At 41.4% G+C, this 16,966-nt stretch overlaps 1 protein-coding gene across 11 annotated transcripts in view; it reads right to left on the reverse strand.

Moving 5' to 3' along the window:
• ERC2 (ELKS/RAB6-interacting/CAST family member 2) overlaps nt 1-16,966 on the reverse strand; it is a 1,463,345-nt gene that overhangs the window by 300,545 nt on the left and 1,145,834 nt on the right. The window lies entirely within an intron of this gene.

Consider the following 16,966-nt stretch of genomic DNA (forward strand, 5'->3'; position numbering starts at 1 on the left):
AATTAGAAGACGCCAATGTGAAGCCAAGCTATCTGCAAGAAGCCCCCGCAAAGTCCCACTGTTGAAAAAAAGATGTGCTGAAGAGGTTACAATTTGCCAAAGAGCACATTGACTGGCCTAAAGAGAAATGGCGCAACATTTTGTGGACTGATGAAAGTAAGATTGTTCTTTTTGGGTCTAGTGGCCGTAGACAGTTTGTCAGATGACCCCCAAACACTGAATTCAAGCCACAGTACACTGTGAAGACAGTGAAGCATGGTTGCGCAAGCATCATGATATGGGGATGTTTCTCATACTACGGTGTTGGGCCTATTTATCGCATACCAGGGATCATGAATCAGTTTGAATACATCAGAATACTTGAAGAGGTCATGCTGCCTTATGCTGAAGAGGAAATGCCCTTCAAATGGGTGTTCCAACAAGACAACGACCCCAAACACACCAGTACACGTGCAACATCTTGGTTCCAGACCAACAAGATTGACGTTATGGAGTGGCCAGCCCAATCCCCGGATCTTAATCCAATAGAAAACTTGTGGGGTGACATCAAAAATGCAGTTTCTGAGGCAAAACCAAGAAATAGAGAAGAACTGTGGAATGTAGACAATCATCCTGGGCTGGAATACCTGTTCACAGGTGCCAGAAGTTGGTTGACTCCATGCAACACAGATGTAGAGCAGTTCTCAGAAACAGTGCTTATACAACTAAATATTAATTAAGTGATTCAAAGGAAAGCACAATTTTCAAGCATTTTTCAGTTTATATAGTGAATGTTTGAGTTTGTAAAGAAGAATACAAACACTGCTATTTTTTTGAACAGTCTAATATTCACTTTTCTTCAATTTTTTTTTAGAGGAACAACATAAATTTGATATATTTTCTTCATGTTTTGATTTGGAATAGAATGTGTAGTGTTCCCAATGCATTTGTGTGTATGGAAATAAAAGCTATTAGAAGGATTTACTTTTTTCAACACACTGCTATTATTTTGAACACAACTGTAGCTGTTTAGAGTTCCTCCCGGCCAAACCTTCCCATATGGAAGAAAAATATTTTCGAAATATATTTTAAAAATATTCTTCCCAAATATATTGACATATATATTTGAAATGCTACAATTTTGGCCATATTCAATATATTTCAAAATATATTTCAATTAAAAAATAAATAAATAAATTATATATATATATATATATATATATATATATATACACACTGCATGTTGAAATGCGTTTTTGTTACAAAATATATGAAAAATATTTTTAAAAATATATTTCAAATATACTGTATGTCTTTAAAAATACAAATCTTTTTTTTTGGAATGCATTTACAAATATATGTAATCATATATGTTGAAATGACTTTTTTATATGTTAAAAAATCTGAAGAATGTATTTTAAACATACATATTTAAAAATCATGCGTGTCTGCTTGAACTAAGGGCAGATGGATTCCATGAAGTCAATGCTTTATGAATCATCTGCCCTTACTCAAGATGACCTTGGCCAGAAATGCTATAGGGTGTTCTTCAAAGTGATATCTCAACAAAATAAGACGTGGAGACATGGACGGATGGGGGCGCTTGCTTTGAATATTAAAAATGAATTTAATTGCATTTTTGCTTTGTGGTGCACAGACAGAGCTGCTGTTAGAAACCACAGGGCCCCATAAAGCCAAACTGAGATCCCCCCCCCTAAAAAACAACACAGTTTGCTATGCTTCAGTTATGAATGAACACAGTGAGTGATCGGTACCGATCACTCATTGTGTTCATCCAGAAAAGAAAGGGGCTGGTGAATGTGACATGTTTACTGGACCCTTCCCAGACTCTCTATCATGAAGGACCCAATTGTGTGCTTACAGCTTTCGGTGGGAAGGAGAGGAGGAAAACCGGAAGCACTGCAGGGGTGGAGGCACACAGGGGGACCTGGGCAACAGGGGGAAACATATGGTGTACAGGGAAGGTGATGGGTGCGCCAGGGGGCGTTGGCAATTACTGGAACCGATCCCCTGTATGGTTCTCTCTGCAGCAGCTGAAAGCCAGTGGGAGAGGCGAAGAAGCTGGCTTTCAGCTTTCAGCTGCAGAGAGCCAAACGGGATCAGTTTCAGTAATTGCCGCCCCTATTGCCAATCACCCTCCCTTTTCACATCCGATTCACCCAGCTGTCTGGGCACCCCCTGCTGGCCTGGGCCCCATACAGAAGGACTGGGGTCCACGGCCCTGTGCACAGATGCAGAATAGCTCTGCTTTACTGAATGTGCTTTCCATGTATATTCAGTATGAGAGGCACCTATTCAAACTTTGTTTTTTTGAAAACCTTTAATAAAGAAATTGAACAAGAAAAGTGATACTTCCGTTAACTTTGAGATTCCCACCCACTTCCTGTCATATCTCTGAGACAGGAAGTAAAAGGGAAATCTCCCTGAAGACAGCTGATGTTTTAAACCTTCTACATTCTATCCAAAATAAAAATGTAACTCTAACCTAACCCTTCAGATTAACACCTTAGCCCTGGTCCCTAAACGTAAATTAACTTTTAACCTTCTGCTCATCACTAAATTAACCCCAAAATCTATACTTACCTTATAATGAAATAAAGTATTGCATGAAAACGGAACAATCTCATACTGAAATAAACAAACACCAATATGTTTTCACCGATAACGATTGTTCTGCATCATGCAAGTGGCTTTTAAGGCCCCTTTCACACTTGTGAACCGTTTGTCCATTTTCATTCATCTGTTGACGGATGAAAAACGGATATCAATACTTCTCTATGTAAAAAATGGATGTAAACGGATGATCATCTGTTTACATCCGTTTATTTCCACTTCCGTCATCACCCTTTTTTTCACGGATCAAAGCCCTATTTTTTGATCTGTCAGAAAAACGTAACAGCTGAAAATCTGATGCAAACGGACAAATGGTCCGTTTTTGCACTGCTGGTGAATGTAAAAAAACTGATGTAAGACTGATGACAAAACTGATGGTAAACTGATGAAAACCTGAAGAAAAACATCCATTTTTGTGTTTGAAAAAACGTAACTGAACTGATTAAATGAGTATAGGTGAATCAGAGTGACTTGCGAGCCACAGGTGTGATAATTACTAGGGGATCGCAAACATGAAACACATAACTACAACTGTGTTGGAAATATCTGCAAATATATGTTGTGCTCCTAAATACTTCTCAATAAATAAATTATTAAATGATTAATGAACTGATTAAATGAACAGTCCACAAGTGGGAAAAGGCCTTTAACCACTTCATCTTGGCCAAAATGCATTCATCTATCTTTTTAGTAAAAAAAATAACCCAAATTAGTTTATACCCAAAAATTATAATTTTTATAATTTTTTTTACATTTTTATTTTATTTTTTATATTATTATTTATGTTTTTTTTTAACATACCCTAGCAGTACAGTGGTGTTACCATAGTGACACTGTACTACTTGTGGGGGGTGATTTTTTTTTTTTTTACACTGATTGCTTTTATATCCATAAAGGCTGTAAAAGAAATAATTTCTCCTTCTCTCTGGTTGCATTCCTGCAGCCATTGAGAAATACTGTGAGAGCTGTGATTGGTCACAGCTTGTCGCATGGTACAAGGCTGTTGTGAATAGCCTTGTACCATGTGACCTCTGTGATCATTCACAGATTTTACAAGTAGTAAGCAATGATGTCAGCTAGTGGCATCTTGTTTACTACTATTCATGTCCAATCAGTGATCACATGAATCGGGACCTCACACAGAGGTCCTGTACAGCGATCTGTGTTCCGCTGTGTCCTCCAGACACAGCGGGCACCGATAGCGATGCTGCGCACTCCCAGGGAGCGCACACGGACAGTGGATGTGGGGGGACCTTTAGAAACATCCACCCGCATTGGCAGCACTCCCACCCGGCTGTTTATCGGCATGGGCCAGATGGGAAGAGGTTAAAGTAGAACTATAGGCAAAACTTTTTTCATTTTGAATAGAGCAAAGGAGGGTTATAACCCCTGTGAGATTTTTTTTCACCATCTGTGTCCCATTGCATTGATTTCCATTCATTTCCTGTTCCATAGCAAAACAGAGAAATCCCTGCAAATTTAGGGAATTCCTTGGGGACCCCCAGGTCACCAGAACTAGTGTCCCCATTGGAAAATTTCCCCTCTACTACTTTTCTGGGAGCAACCCAAAATTTGTGAGTTTCTCTTACTTTCACTCTCGGTGATATTAGTAAACATGACAAATAGAGTGGATGAATCTCCCTAACCGGAAGCACAGACTGCAGTAAAAACTGGCAGGTGTTCTAATCCCTCTACACTCTAGCCAAAATAAAAAAAAATGTTTTGACTTTAGTTATATTTTAACGTGTTACTAAACCCCGGACCCTGCGTTTACTATATCCGGTCTCCCACAGTACACAGAACATGGAAATGCAATTATTTTTAATAACTATAAACTGCTGAATACCTTTTCTCATCAGCAGTATATAGCAGTCTTGTGACTTCTATCAGTGTCCAGCTGAGCACTGGTTAATCTTGTAGGAGGAGTTTTCATTCTGCTCTGACTGTCCTATGATTGCTGATTGGCCCTGTGCTGATCACATGTACTCTCCCAAAGAAAAAGAAAAAACTCTCTAGCCATACACACTAAACTGAGCATGTGCAGGGTGACTCCTAGAGTTTTGTATTATAAGCAGATGGATTGGGGACAGTAGATGAAGGGGAGAATCAGAGAAGACAGGATCAAACAACCTTTTTACACAATATGGAGGTCCACAATGAGTATAACAAGCATGCTTTATTGCATATACAGACTGATTTTACTGTTGTATGTTTAGTAACACTTTAAGGTAAAATTATTATGCTACGATGAAGAGGGAGAATGTCTGACCCCCAAATGCATAGGATTGATTCTGCTATGAATCAGTTTTATCATTAAATTACCTTGGACTCTTTGACGTTTGTTTGGTGCTCTCATTGGATTGTACGTATGTGGATTCTATCAGTGTATGACCAGCTTTTCTGCAAGCTAGATAGAAAAAGGATTTTCTTTTCTTTTTATTGACTGAGCAGCTTTAAGTCTGACACTGTAAATAACTGAGGACCTGTCCATGTAACAATACAGGATAGTGCCAATCAGCAGGGCTGTCTTAATGGATGGGCACCTCTGGGCACTTCCCAGGGGCCCCCGGTGAATGGGGGCCCTATGATAATCTTGTATTACAGCATACTTGCAAACTGTCCTGGATTTGCCGGGACAGTTGCAATTTTTACGAAGCTGCCCCTTCTGCCTCCCCTCCTACTTCCCCATTATGGTGTCCTTTGTCTTTGATTTTTGGCATGTTTTTATTGTTGAAAATTAATTTTATTGAAAGTACTAATAAATATATATTTCATTCTATCATCTATTTATATTTTAATTCTTGGGAGTAGGTGCGTAAATTGGGGCAGGCTGGTAGGGGCCCCAGTGCATTACTTTGCCCAGGGGCCCATGATAATATAAAGACGACCCTGCCAATCAGATAAGGCATAACCAACATCCCTCTTAGACAGGAAATCTCTCTGTTTATCTCTAAAGTCCTATACATGTCAAGCATCTTAGAAATACAGTGCTTTATAGGAAATTTACAGAAAAATAAAGCCAACCTAAATCCTATTTATAAATTGGTGTATTTCCATTTAAATACATATTTGAGACTCCTAAACTGACTTGGACTTCATTCCAGAGCCATGTAATGTATATTTACAAAGCATGAAGCACTGTACCAGTGTACAAATTGCCACACACGGGGGCCAGTCCTTTCATAAAACTGCTACATTTAATATTTCAGATCTACCAGCAGACATATGGAAAGAATAATATCGGGTTTACAGGCAGAAATATCCAAAATATTGTTTGAAGCAAATGTACAATAAAACCTATAGAGAGATATCAACTGCAAATGAAAACGTTCTGGATTTCTTTCTGCTGCATTTTAAAAAATAAACAGCTGTAATTCATATTACATCCATGTTAACCAGATATTGGCTTAAGGATGGCTATAGAATGAGTTACTACTCTGAGCTGGTAGAGGGATTATTGTTATGATTATTATTATTATTATTATGACTTATTAGTATTATTAAAGAACAAACTTAAAGTGGATCTGCACTTTGCTGCAAGGTCATCCTATTAGGTCTGGGCCCCCTCCCCCTGTATAAGTCGCTGCATGTACTTGACAAATGTACCCGGAAAGAGAAAAACTGAATGATATACTTATTTTATCCCCATCTTCTGCATTGCAAGGTATGACATCACTATCCTTCCGACAGATTTTTGGGGAACGAAGAGTACCCCAAATTTTGAAACTGCAAGATTTGGGTTGCTCTGCATTCCCGAGGATCTCGCCAAAGAGGATATGAAGTCAGGAATTAAACCAAAAGAATGGTAATGTCAAGCCCAGAAATGTGGAAAGAGAGGATAAGGTAGGTATGTACTCTGACATCTTTCCTAAGGTGGAGTGTGGTGCCCTTTGAAGAGTGATCTGTGTTCAGGTTGCTTCTCAGAGGGAATTTGACAGGTGGTGAAGAAGTGGTTTTTGTGAATTTCACCTGGCTAGAGTGATGACATCTTCAAATATTGTGTATTATCACTAGTCCAGTTGCTGTGAATTATACCAACTTCACGAGTGGGGGTGTATAGGGGGACTTACTCTTTTCACTTTATTTATTCATATTTGATAGTCACATAGAATTTCATATTTTTATTTAATTTATGTTTATATAATTTTTTTTTTCTCTCCACGAGTGTTTGCATGGTATCACAGAATATTATTTGAGAGGTAATGCACTATATTTAGTTTATATTTTTTTGAGGTATCTTGGATTTGGAATAATAAATTGGACATCTTATCACGTTTGGAAGATCGAATAGTGTGGACATTAGGCGGATTACTTTTGGACTTTATTTTTGAACTTTATTTGGGACATTTGGTGAATATTTTTGAATGATATTTTTGAATTGTATTTGGAATGTTTTGAAGTAAAGGAAGGGTATTAGGTTTTGGGATGAAGGGTGAAAGAAAAGGTTTTGATATTTTGCACTTTCAAGGGTGAAAGATTTACTTCTCTTGGGAGATATACAGAGATTTTAGTTGAAATATCACCTCCTCACCGCCTGATTTATTCCTATAATGCCTCACTATCACACCACAGTTGCGTGCATTACCCCACTTAACACAATGGGTGAGTTTAACAGGTGGTGATGCCTGTTAAACTCTGTACCCTAAATAAAAAATGCAGTGGCATGAGGCAAAGCTTGCTGCATGTGTACAGCCCCATCCAGCTGTTATTTTACAGCGTGGGTGCTAATAGTGGGGGGTGCTAAAGCTGCGGCTCAGCTGCCTGTATTTACCGCCCCCTGACTGCCCATCTGAAAGAGACTGTAAAAGCATATTTCTCAAGTACTATACATTACAGAACATCTCCCTTATATGTTATAGAAAAGAGAAGAGAGGGAGGTGTTCTGTAGTAGAGCCATAGGGTGACAGCCATGCTCCTCTATAGATACAGTAGGTTGAGCACTGTCACCCAAAGACAGGCAGTATGTTGATGGTAGCATAATTGTCCAAAGAGAAGCCTTCATGACAGTACTTATGTATGTGTAGGGAAAAATGATATTTCTTACCCCCATCTGACCTCACATTCCTGCAGGAGAGATCATGGAGAGTGCTGAGCTGCCCAAACCTCACGAGAACACACTCTTATATTGGAATGGAGTATCTTCTCGTGAGATGTAAGTTGACAGCGCTGTATAAGTACCCATAATTAATAAATAAAGGTATGGTACATATCGTTCTATAGGAATCTCACCAAATCGATGGTGACGTCACAACCTGCAATGCGGAAGACAGGGGAAAGGTAAGTATGTAACACGATGCAGGGCAGCACAGTGGCTAAATGGTTAGCACTTATGCCTGGCAGTACTAGGGTCGCTGGTTTGAATCCCAACCCTGGCACCACCTGCCTGGAGTTTGCATGTTCTCCCTGTGACTGTGTGGGTTTCCTCCGGGTACTCTGGTTTCCTCCCACACTCCAAAGACATGCTGGTAGGTTAATTGGCTCCTGTCTAAATTGTACCTAGTATGTGTATGTATGAATGTGAGTTAGGGACTTTAGATTGTAGGCTCCTTGAGGGTTAGGGACTGATGTAAATGTACAATATATATATGTAAAGAGCTGCGTAAATTGACAGCGCTATATAAGTACCTGAAATAAATAAATAGATGGCTCAGTAAAGAGGACCTGTCATTGCCTATTGCTATCACAAAGGGTATTTACATTCCTTGTGATAACCATAAAAGTGATAAAAAAAGAAAAAGCTACAGTGTAAAAATAATAATATTTTTTTTTAAAGAGCCACTGACACCCCCCCCCCCCTTGCTTGTGCGCAAAGGTGAATGTATTCATTGGTATGGAAACAGCGATCGCTGTTTCCATACCAATTAGTCAAGCTACCATTAGTCAAGCTAATTCTAGCACCAGGCCTCCTGTGCAAATCTAAAGGCTTTTTTTTAAAATTTCTTTTTTATGGAGTTTTAAGGGCATACAACAAAGAATTTCATAGAGTTGTAAAATAACAATCACGAAGTAATGAGAGAACAAAAAGAAATGGGCTCATCGATGAAGTGCATATACATCTAAAGGCTTTTAAAGTGTCGCCTATGGATATTATAATTTATGTAGTTTGTCACCCTTCCACAGGCGTGCGCAATTTTAAAGCGTGATATGTTTACATCATCTTTTTATATTTTACCAAACAAGTATTGTGTTTTCGCGCATTGAAATTCATTAACCTCCCTGGCGGTATGATTATTTCAGATTTTTGGTGCTGAAAGCGGTACCATTATTTTGCATGGAAATATGTAGTTTTTTTATTGTAGGCTGTAATTTTTAGGAATAACTCACTGAAATCTGTCCGAACAAGAGTCTAGTAAACATCCCGGGTATGATAAAATTTGAAACACAAAATCATAAATTATAATTTAATAAATAATCATAAAAAATAATAATATAATAATAATACATTTAATTCAATAATATAATCAAACCAAAAACACTGAAATTTGAAATATAGCGCCATAATAAGTTCGCACATTGCTGAGCAAAGTCGCAAAATCGTTTTCAGTGTCTGATGACGAATTTCCCCACAAATCATTATCACTCAATTCTGCAAGTGGTTCTGATTTACTATCGCTGTTCTCTAGCCGGTCTAAACTGCTTTTGACCTAAAGGGACACTTTTTGGACGCCATGGACATTTCTCAGTTTTCAGGCAGAAAGAACAGACAAAATGCAGGCAGGGCGCAGGACAAAGCATTAGGGACAAGATGTATGTGAAATTGGTTGAGACAGCAATGTTTTACTATGTAAAATGTAAAAAAAAAAAAATAACATTATTTAAAATTTTTAAATTTCCCGCCGCCGGCGGCGCCCGTACGTCCCGACGTCTCAGGGACAGGACACAGAAGCCGGATGCCGGCATCAGCCGAAGGAGATGGCCGGGGACGCTGCAGGGGACACATCGTGGGAGCGCAGGGTAAGGTAAGTGAATAACAAATGCCGGAGCAGTGCCGCACAATAATATGGTGGGTGGGGGCTTTTCAAACTCATTTTTTTTTGGAAAGAAAATACTCCTTAACCTCCTTGGCGGTATTCCCAAGTGTAGCTAGGGGTTACCGCTCTTGGTACTGAAATGTTACCCTGAGCTACACTCGGGAATACCGCCAAGGAGGTTAAGGAGTATTTTCTTTCCAAAAAAAAATGAGTTTGAAAAGCCCCCACCCACCATATTATTGTCTAAGGCCTCTGCTTTAAATACATATAATCTTTGGAGCTCTAAGTAATTTTCTAGCAAACAATACAGATTTTTACATGTAAACTAAAAGTGTCAGAAAGGGTCTGGTCTTCAAGTGGTTAAAGTTTATGTAAACCCTACCATTGAATGGCTGATAACTTCCGGGGCAGTGTGCCTGTGCTGCACTCAGTTACATTGTTGCCAGCTCTATCTGGACTACAGAACACCTACCCCCTATGTTATGCAGAAAGGGGAGGGGAAGATGTTCTTTAATCCTGTCCTAGGGTGTCCTTTATAGATATAATACAGTGATTGGATATGTGTTTAATTTTTAATGACACGTGCCTGTCTATGGCAAACCTATGACAGACATGTTTTAGAGAAGTGCCCAACAAAGGCGTATCATTTGTCTCAAGCTAATCTGTCATGAACTGTGTAATAAAGAGAGGCAATGGTGAAGGAAAGTGGAGACCTAGTAAGGAAATCATTCATGGGAAGACAAGCAAACACAGATGAAGTAGCAATGTCCTCAGATAGGAGTTGAAAAAAAAAAATCTAGCACAGGACTGTGATGGAGACGGGTTGTAAAACAAGGCCATTAAAGTGCAATTTGTGTGAGGCTGTTCTCCTGAGAAAAGTTTACCTATTGCTCATTGCAAACAACATGAAAGGAAAGAGAGCCTTTCAACAGCTGTTCAGGACTTCAACTCTTCTGTCCACTTTGGTTTAAAATAAGAATAAGTGGGCATAAGAAAACAGTGAGTGCTAGGGCCTAAAGAAGGCCTGTCACCAGACCTCTTGTACCATCATCAGACCAAAATGGATATTAAACCAAGAAAACAAAAAATTAGAGGAGAAAAGAACATTTAAACCATCTCAATTAATTTTGTAATTGATCTCTAGACTATCAACCAATCAAAATATATTAGTAAACTCAAAGAAGAATTCCAGGTATGGATATTTTATATATAGTTACATTGGTCCAGCTTGGACCATTGGAGCTTTGCATATACCATACCTGGCCATTGCCCCTTGAAGCTGGAAAACATTGTACTAGACCAGTGATGGCGAACCTTTTTGAGCCCGAGTGCCCAAACTGCAACCCAAAACCAACTTATTTCTTTCAAAGTGCCAACACTGCAATGAAACCTGAATATCGAGCTTTTGGTTTAGAAAAAACAACTCGTACAGTAGTGCAAACTAATTAACAGTACAGGGATGACCAGAGACTGCGGACACAGTACAGGGATGACCAGAGACTGCGGACACAGTACAGGGATGACCAGAGACTGCGGACACAGTACAGGGATGACCAGAGACTGCGGACACAGTACAGGGATGACCAGAACTGCGGACACAGTACAGGGATGACCAGAGACTGCGGACACAGTACAGGGATGACCAGAGACTGCGGACACAGTACAGGGATGACCAGAGACTGTGGACACAGTACAGGGATGACCAGAGACTGCGGACACAGTACAGGGATGACCAGAGACTGCGGACACAGTACAGGGATGACCAGAGACTGCGGACACAGTACAGGGATGACCAGAGACTGCGGACACAGTACAGGGATGACCAGAGACTGCGGACACAGTACAGGGATGACCAGAGACTGCGGACACAGTACAGGGATGACCAGAGACTGCGGACACAGTACAGGGATGACCAGAACTGCGGACAGTACAGGGATGACCAGAGACTGCGGACACAGTACAGGGATGACCAGAGACTGCGGACACAGTACAGGGATGACCAGAGACTGCGGACACAGTACAGGGATGACCAGAGACTGCGGACACAGTACAGGGATGACCAGAGACTGCGGACACAGTACAGGAGATGACCAGAGACTGCGGACACAGTACAGGAGATGACCAGAGACTGCGGACACAGTACAGGGATGACCAGAGACTGCGGACACAGTACAGGGATGACCAGAGACTGCGGACACAGTACAGGGATGACCAGAGACTGCGGACACAGCACAGGGATGACCAGAGACTGCGGACACAGCACAGGGATGACCAGAGACTGGGGACACAGCACAGGGATGACCAGAGACTGGGGACACAGCACAGGAGATGACCAGAGACTGGGGACACAGCACAGGGATGACCAGAGACTGGGGACACAGCACAGGGATGACCAGAGACTGGGGACACAGCACAGGGATGACCAGAGACTGGGGACACAGCACAGGGATGACCAGAGACTGGGGACACAGCACAGGGATGACCAGAGACTGGGGACACAGCACAGGGATGACCAGAGACTGGGGACACAGCACAGGGATGACCAGAGACTGGGGACACAGCACAGGGATGACCAGAGACTGGGGACACAGCACAGGGATGACCAGAGACTGGGGACACAGCACAGGGATGACCAAAGAGTGGGGACACAGCACAGGGATGACCAGAGACTGGGGACACAGCACAGGGATGACCAGAGACTGGGGACACAGCACAGGGATGACCAGAGACTGGGGACACAGCACAGGGATGACTGCTGACCTTTGGGGAGGGAGGGGGAGCGGGTACCTGAATTTGACAGGTACCCGCTCTTACTTCCGCAGAGTTTTTTTTTTTATCTTACCTGTTCCTCGATCCAGCCGCGCGCTGTCTTCCCGGCTTCTGTAGTGTGGGCGCTCGTCGGACAGCCGGATGCCCAGTGCGCATGCGCGAGAAGCGCTGCGCTTTGTGATTGGTCCGGCGGCTTCTGGGATCTGTCATGTGTCCCAGGTACCGCCTTACCATTCACAAGGAGCACTGCTTCTTGTGCATGCGCACTTGGGACCCGGCTGTCACGCACACTACAGCCGGGAAGACAGCGCGCCGCTGGATTCTCCTGGCGTGCCCACAGATAAGGCTCGGCGTGCCGGCTGTGGCACGCGTGCCACGGGTTCGCCACCACTGTACTAGACTCTCTACTCCAGTGATCTCCACTGGCTTCCGGATCCCATGCTGATCAGCTGCCCGGTTGGTACATGATGCCATTCAGAGAACACTTTGCATTTTCTCAATGAATGCAAAATGCTCTCTGGTTGGATGAGGTGGAGTAGTGACATCCAAGCTGGACTATCATAACTATTTAATAATATCTATACTTAGAATTCATCTTTCATTTGGAACTAAACCCATTAATTTAGGAACTGTCATAATTGTTTGTGCTCTCATCCCAACTGTCAGGCCATGGCTTCCGGATCCCATACTGAGCAGCTGCCCAGTTGGTATATGGTGCCATTCAGAGAACACTTTGCATTTTCTCAATGAATACAAAAAGTTCTCTGGTTGGATGAGGTGAAGAAGTGGGGTAGTGACATCCAAGCTGGACTATTGTAACTATTTAAAAATATCTATACTTGGAATTCATCTTTCATTTGGAACTAAACCCACTAATTTAGGAACTGTCATAATTGGTTGTGCTCTCAATCCAACTGTCAGGTCATCAAATGTCTGGTGGCATAACTGATCCCATGTGCAGAACCATGGCAGCTACAGATCATTATTATTATATAGGATTTATATAGCACCAGCAGTTTGTGCAGCGCTGTACAGTTACAATACAATTTGGTACAAGAGGAAAAAGGGCCCTGCTCATTAGACCTTACAATCTAAGAAACCATACAGAGACTAAGATGGCCACTTCCTTGGCTGCAAAGGTTTAGTCCTGTTTTAACTTTTATCCAACAGTTACATTTAAGGCATGCCTCTGATAATAACAGGGTTGCCAGTGTGCTTATGTCAACTCTCAAGAGACCTTTCAAGCCCTCAAATGGCTGGTGTCACAGCTAACCACATGTGTAGCTCCATGGCATCTGCAGATCTAAATAGAGGATGGCATCTTCCTTGGTTGTAAAGAATTATGAGAGTTTAGTTCCACTTTAAGTCCAACTGGTTTTCATTGGTTACAGCAATCAGCACATTAATATTGCTTTCAATACTGAGAAACATACCGATCTCTTCCATTCCCTAATGTCGTAGAACTAATTTCACTAATATGACTGTAAACTAATGGAGGCTTTGTAACTACATATAACTCACTTGGTCATATAAATTATGACCAGGAAACCCAACTATTCTGATATATGAACAGCGAGAAAATGTATATCCTACAAATAAGCATGGTTGGATCTCACAGATCGACATATTGTACTCCCATGCTGAATTTTTGGATCATCTGGGGGATAACAGAAATGGTTGTACAATGACATAGAATGACAGATGTGGTCATAATAAGAACAGATGTTCCATCCAAGAGCAGTACATTCAAGTAAGATAACTTCACACTATACAGATGGATTGTCAGCTCAGACCTAAAACAAGCTAATATAGGCAATTACCCCCCCCCCCACACACACACACACACACACATACACACACACATAAGAGCATTGGTTCCAGCAAAAAAATTTTCTTATTGATATCCAGTCACTTTGGTTGTATTATAAAAGCATTTGAATTTGGCTGCTATGGAGGATATAGAAGACATTTTGTCAAAAATGGCATCTCTGTCAACCGGCTTGCACTATCTGTACACTTGGAGATCTGATAGTTCGAAACTAAAAAATTGAAACAATGAATTTCACTTTACTGGGATTCCACAAAAGACCAGTTTCTTTAGGTTCCCTAGTACAGGCATTTACTGGTCAACATTTATAACTTCTGAGAATAGTATCCCGCATTTCACTTTGTCATGGAACTAATCATTGTGTTGTAAGGACTAATGCTAGCATACACTGTTCGAATTTCAGAAATTCAGCTAATCGTTGTTGAATCATCCCAAATTCAAGCTATGGGTAGCCCAGTCGTCACCAGTGGCCTGACAAAACTGCATTTTTCAGTAGACTTTTGTTTAAGGAATAGGGTGGAAAATTGTTCACCTAACACCAACTGCATCCTATCAGATGCAGTCACGGTTTGGGAATTCAGCAGCCTCGGGTCCCACTGGCTGCTAAACAAAATAACTGGCAGGAGAGGTGATTAGGATGGATGGAGGAATTGATTAATTTCTCTTATTCAGCCCACGGCACTGAACTAGAGAAATCTACAGGTGTATGGCTATCTTTAGGATCTGACACATGTAATATTATGGAATGGAAGGTGTCACAAAGATAGACAGGATGCAATTAATGTGCTTCACAGACTATACTGCACATTGTACAGTTTCCTCTATATATTATTCTACATCTAATATATTTTAATTAGTCCACATAAAGATGTCATCGTGTAAGCTGCTAAACATACATCAATACATGTGTGATCCATCCCATGTACTGGCAGAAAGATGGTTATTATGCTCCAGTTATCACATTATTAGACAATCCACATTCAGCATAGACTCCTGACTGGCACTAAATAGCTAAATAAAATATGAATCATAGCCCCCACCTAACACACTAACAGTTTCTGAAAAAATGTTGATGCCATTTAATACAAAGGGAAGGAGGGGTAGCATTTTACTGCTGTCAATTCTGGTGAAATGGATTTGTGACAGTAATTAAGCACTTTATTTCAGCTTTTATTTGTATATTCCAGTTGTTAGTAGATAGTTAGAGTTCTATATTACTTAATACTTTCTGAGGTCTCTCAAGTATACTGATACTAATGTTGGCCATACAAAGCTCAAATTTACAGGCAATTCCTGCTGAATAGGCCCAAATTTTAACCATGGGTGGCTCCATGGCATCACCTGTCTTGACAAACTTTGATCTGAAAATTGAAGAAGCTAGGCAAAAAATTCTTGTCCAAAAAGTGACTGCAGACAATCAGAGGCAGTAACAACAGCCATCATGGGAGATTCCTCTATTAATGCTGTTTAGCATGGATGGGGGGAAAGGGGGGTCTATTGATTTGCAGCATTCAGCCAACAGGGAGAGATAAACCTAACATATATGGCTGGCTTTAAATAGAGGGCCATTCCACCCAAAAATTATATTTAAACTGTAAGTGGAACTTAGTGAGTTAAGTCAGCAGGAGCTTTCTGCCATAGTTCCCAGCTCTGTTTCTGTACACCTGGGGGTCTGGGGTGTTCCTGCCAACCTGTGTTGGTTCATACTTCTCCTGTTTAGGAGACCACCCATAATAGTGATTGCAGGTATGCATGTGGGTGGGGCCATCTCACCCTGCACATAGGGGGTACCTTTTTCGTGTGTGCGTGCTCATCAATGCCCAGGACCAGGCGAGGCTGTGTTCATGTGAACATCAACATTATGGTGGTATCCCAGCTTAGAGATGAGCTGTACACTGTGTAGTTGTGTGGCATACAGAGTTCCTCTATGAAGCATTCCGGCCCGTGTGACTACACACTTTCCTCATTGAATATTGCATTTAGGAGGGGCAATGCTGAGCCTATGCTCTCTCCACCAGTCCAGTGTACCTCTGCCACCTCAATCCCAGTGACAGAATGGGGTCCCGCCATGCACCTATTGCAGACCTCATGCATGCACTTAATTAACTTCTTCCACTTTCCCGTACCATGCAGCTGCTTACATGGGTCTCTGTACCGCAGGTTCAGTCTCAGATACTTTTGGGGGAATCAACCATTAGGGAAGGAGCCAGAGCACCGACTCCCTCTCCACTGGAGGGCCTGTCACCTATGTCAGGGACCATGCTTTTTTGACTGGCTGCTGTACACTTCCCACCAGTAGTAGGTTACCTATAGCAACTACTCTCTTCCTCCAATTCCTTCAATAAGTTAACCCTTAGTAGTGGCCAGTGGCCTTGCCTTCATACCTTGTGTTTGTGTTACAGGCCCTGTTTTTTGATAAGTAATTTACCACTATGCACCCCTTTGAATAACTTCAGAAGAGGCTTTCAATAGTTAATAAGCTTTACTAAAAATGCCTGAAGACATTATAATGAAAAGTGCAACTCAATCCAACTCTTATCTAAGGCTGGTCATAGACTGTTCGAATCTTGGCCTGTTCAGCACGAACTAGCCGAGATTCGAACCATGTGTGGGCAGGCTGAATGTACCAAGTTTATTGATCGATCAACTTGGGTACAATCAGCTTACTAGTTTCACTCACAGTTATCACTAGCGACTGCTACATCCGATAGCAATAATCAATTGCGCAGCATGGTCTGTGTTGATATGGGAATCGTGCAAATTTCTTTCCTGTAACCTGCGTTTG

The sequence above is a fragment of the Staurois parvus genome, unplaced genomic scaffold (genome assembly GCF_062004578.1).
Source record: "Staurois parvus isolate SC_StPar_1 unplaced genomic scaffold, SC_StPar_1.0 ptg000282l, whole genome shotgun sequence".
NCBI lineage: Eukaryota > Metazoa > Chordata > Amphibia > Anura > Ranidae > Staurois > Staurois parvus.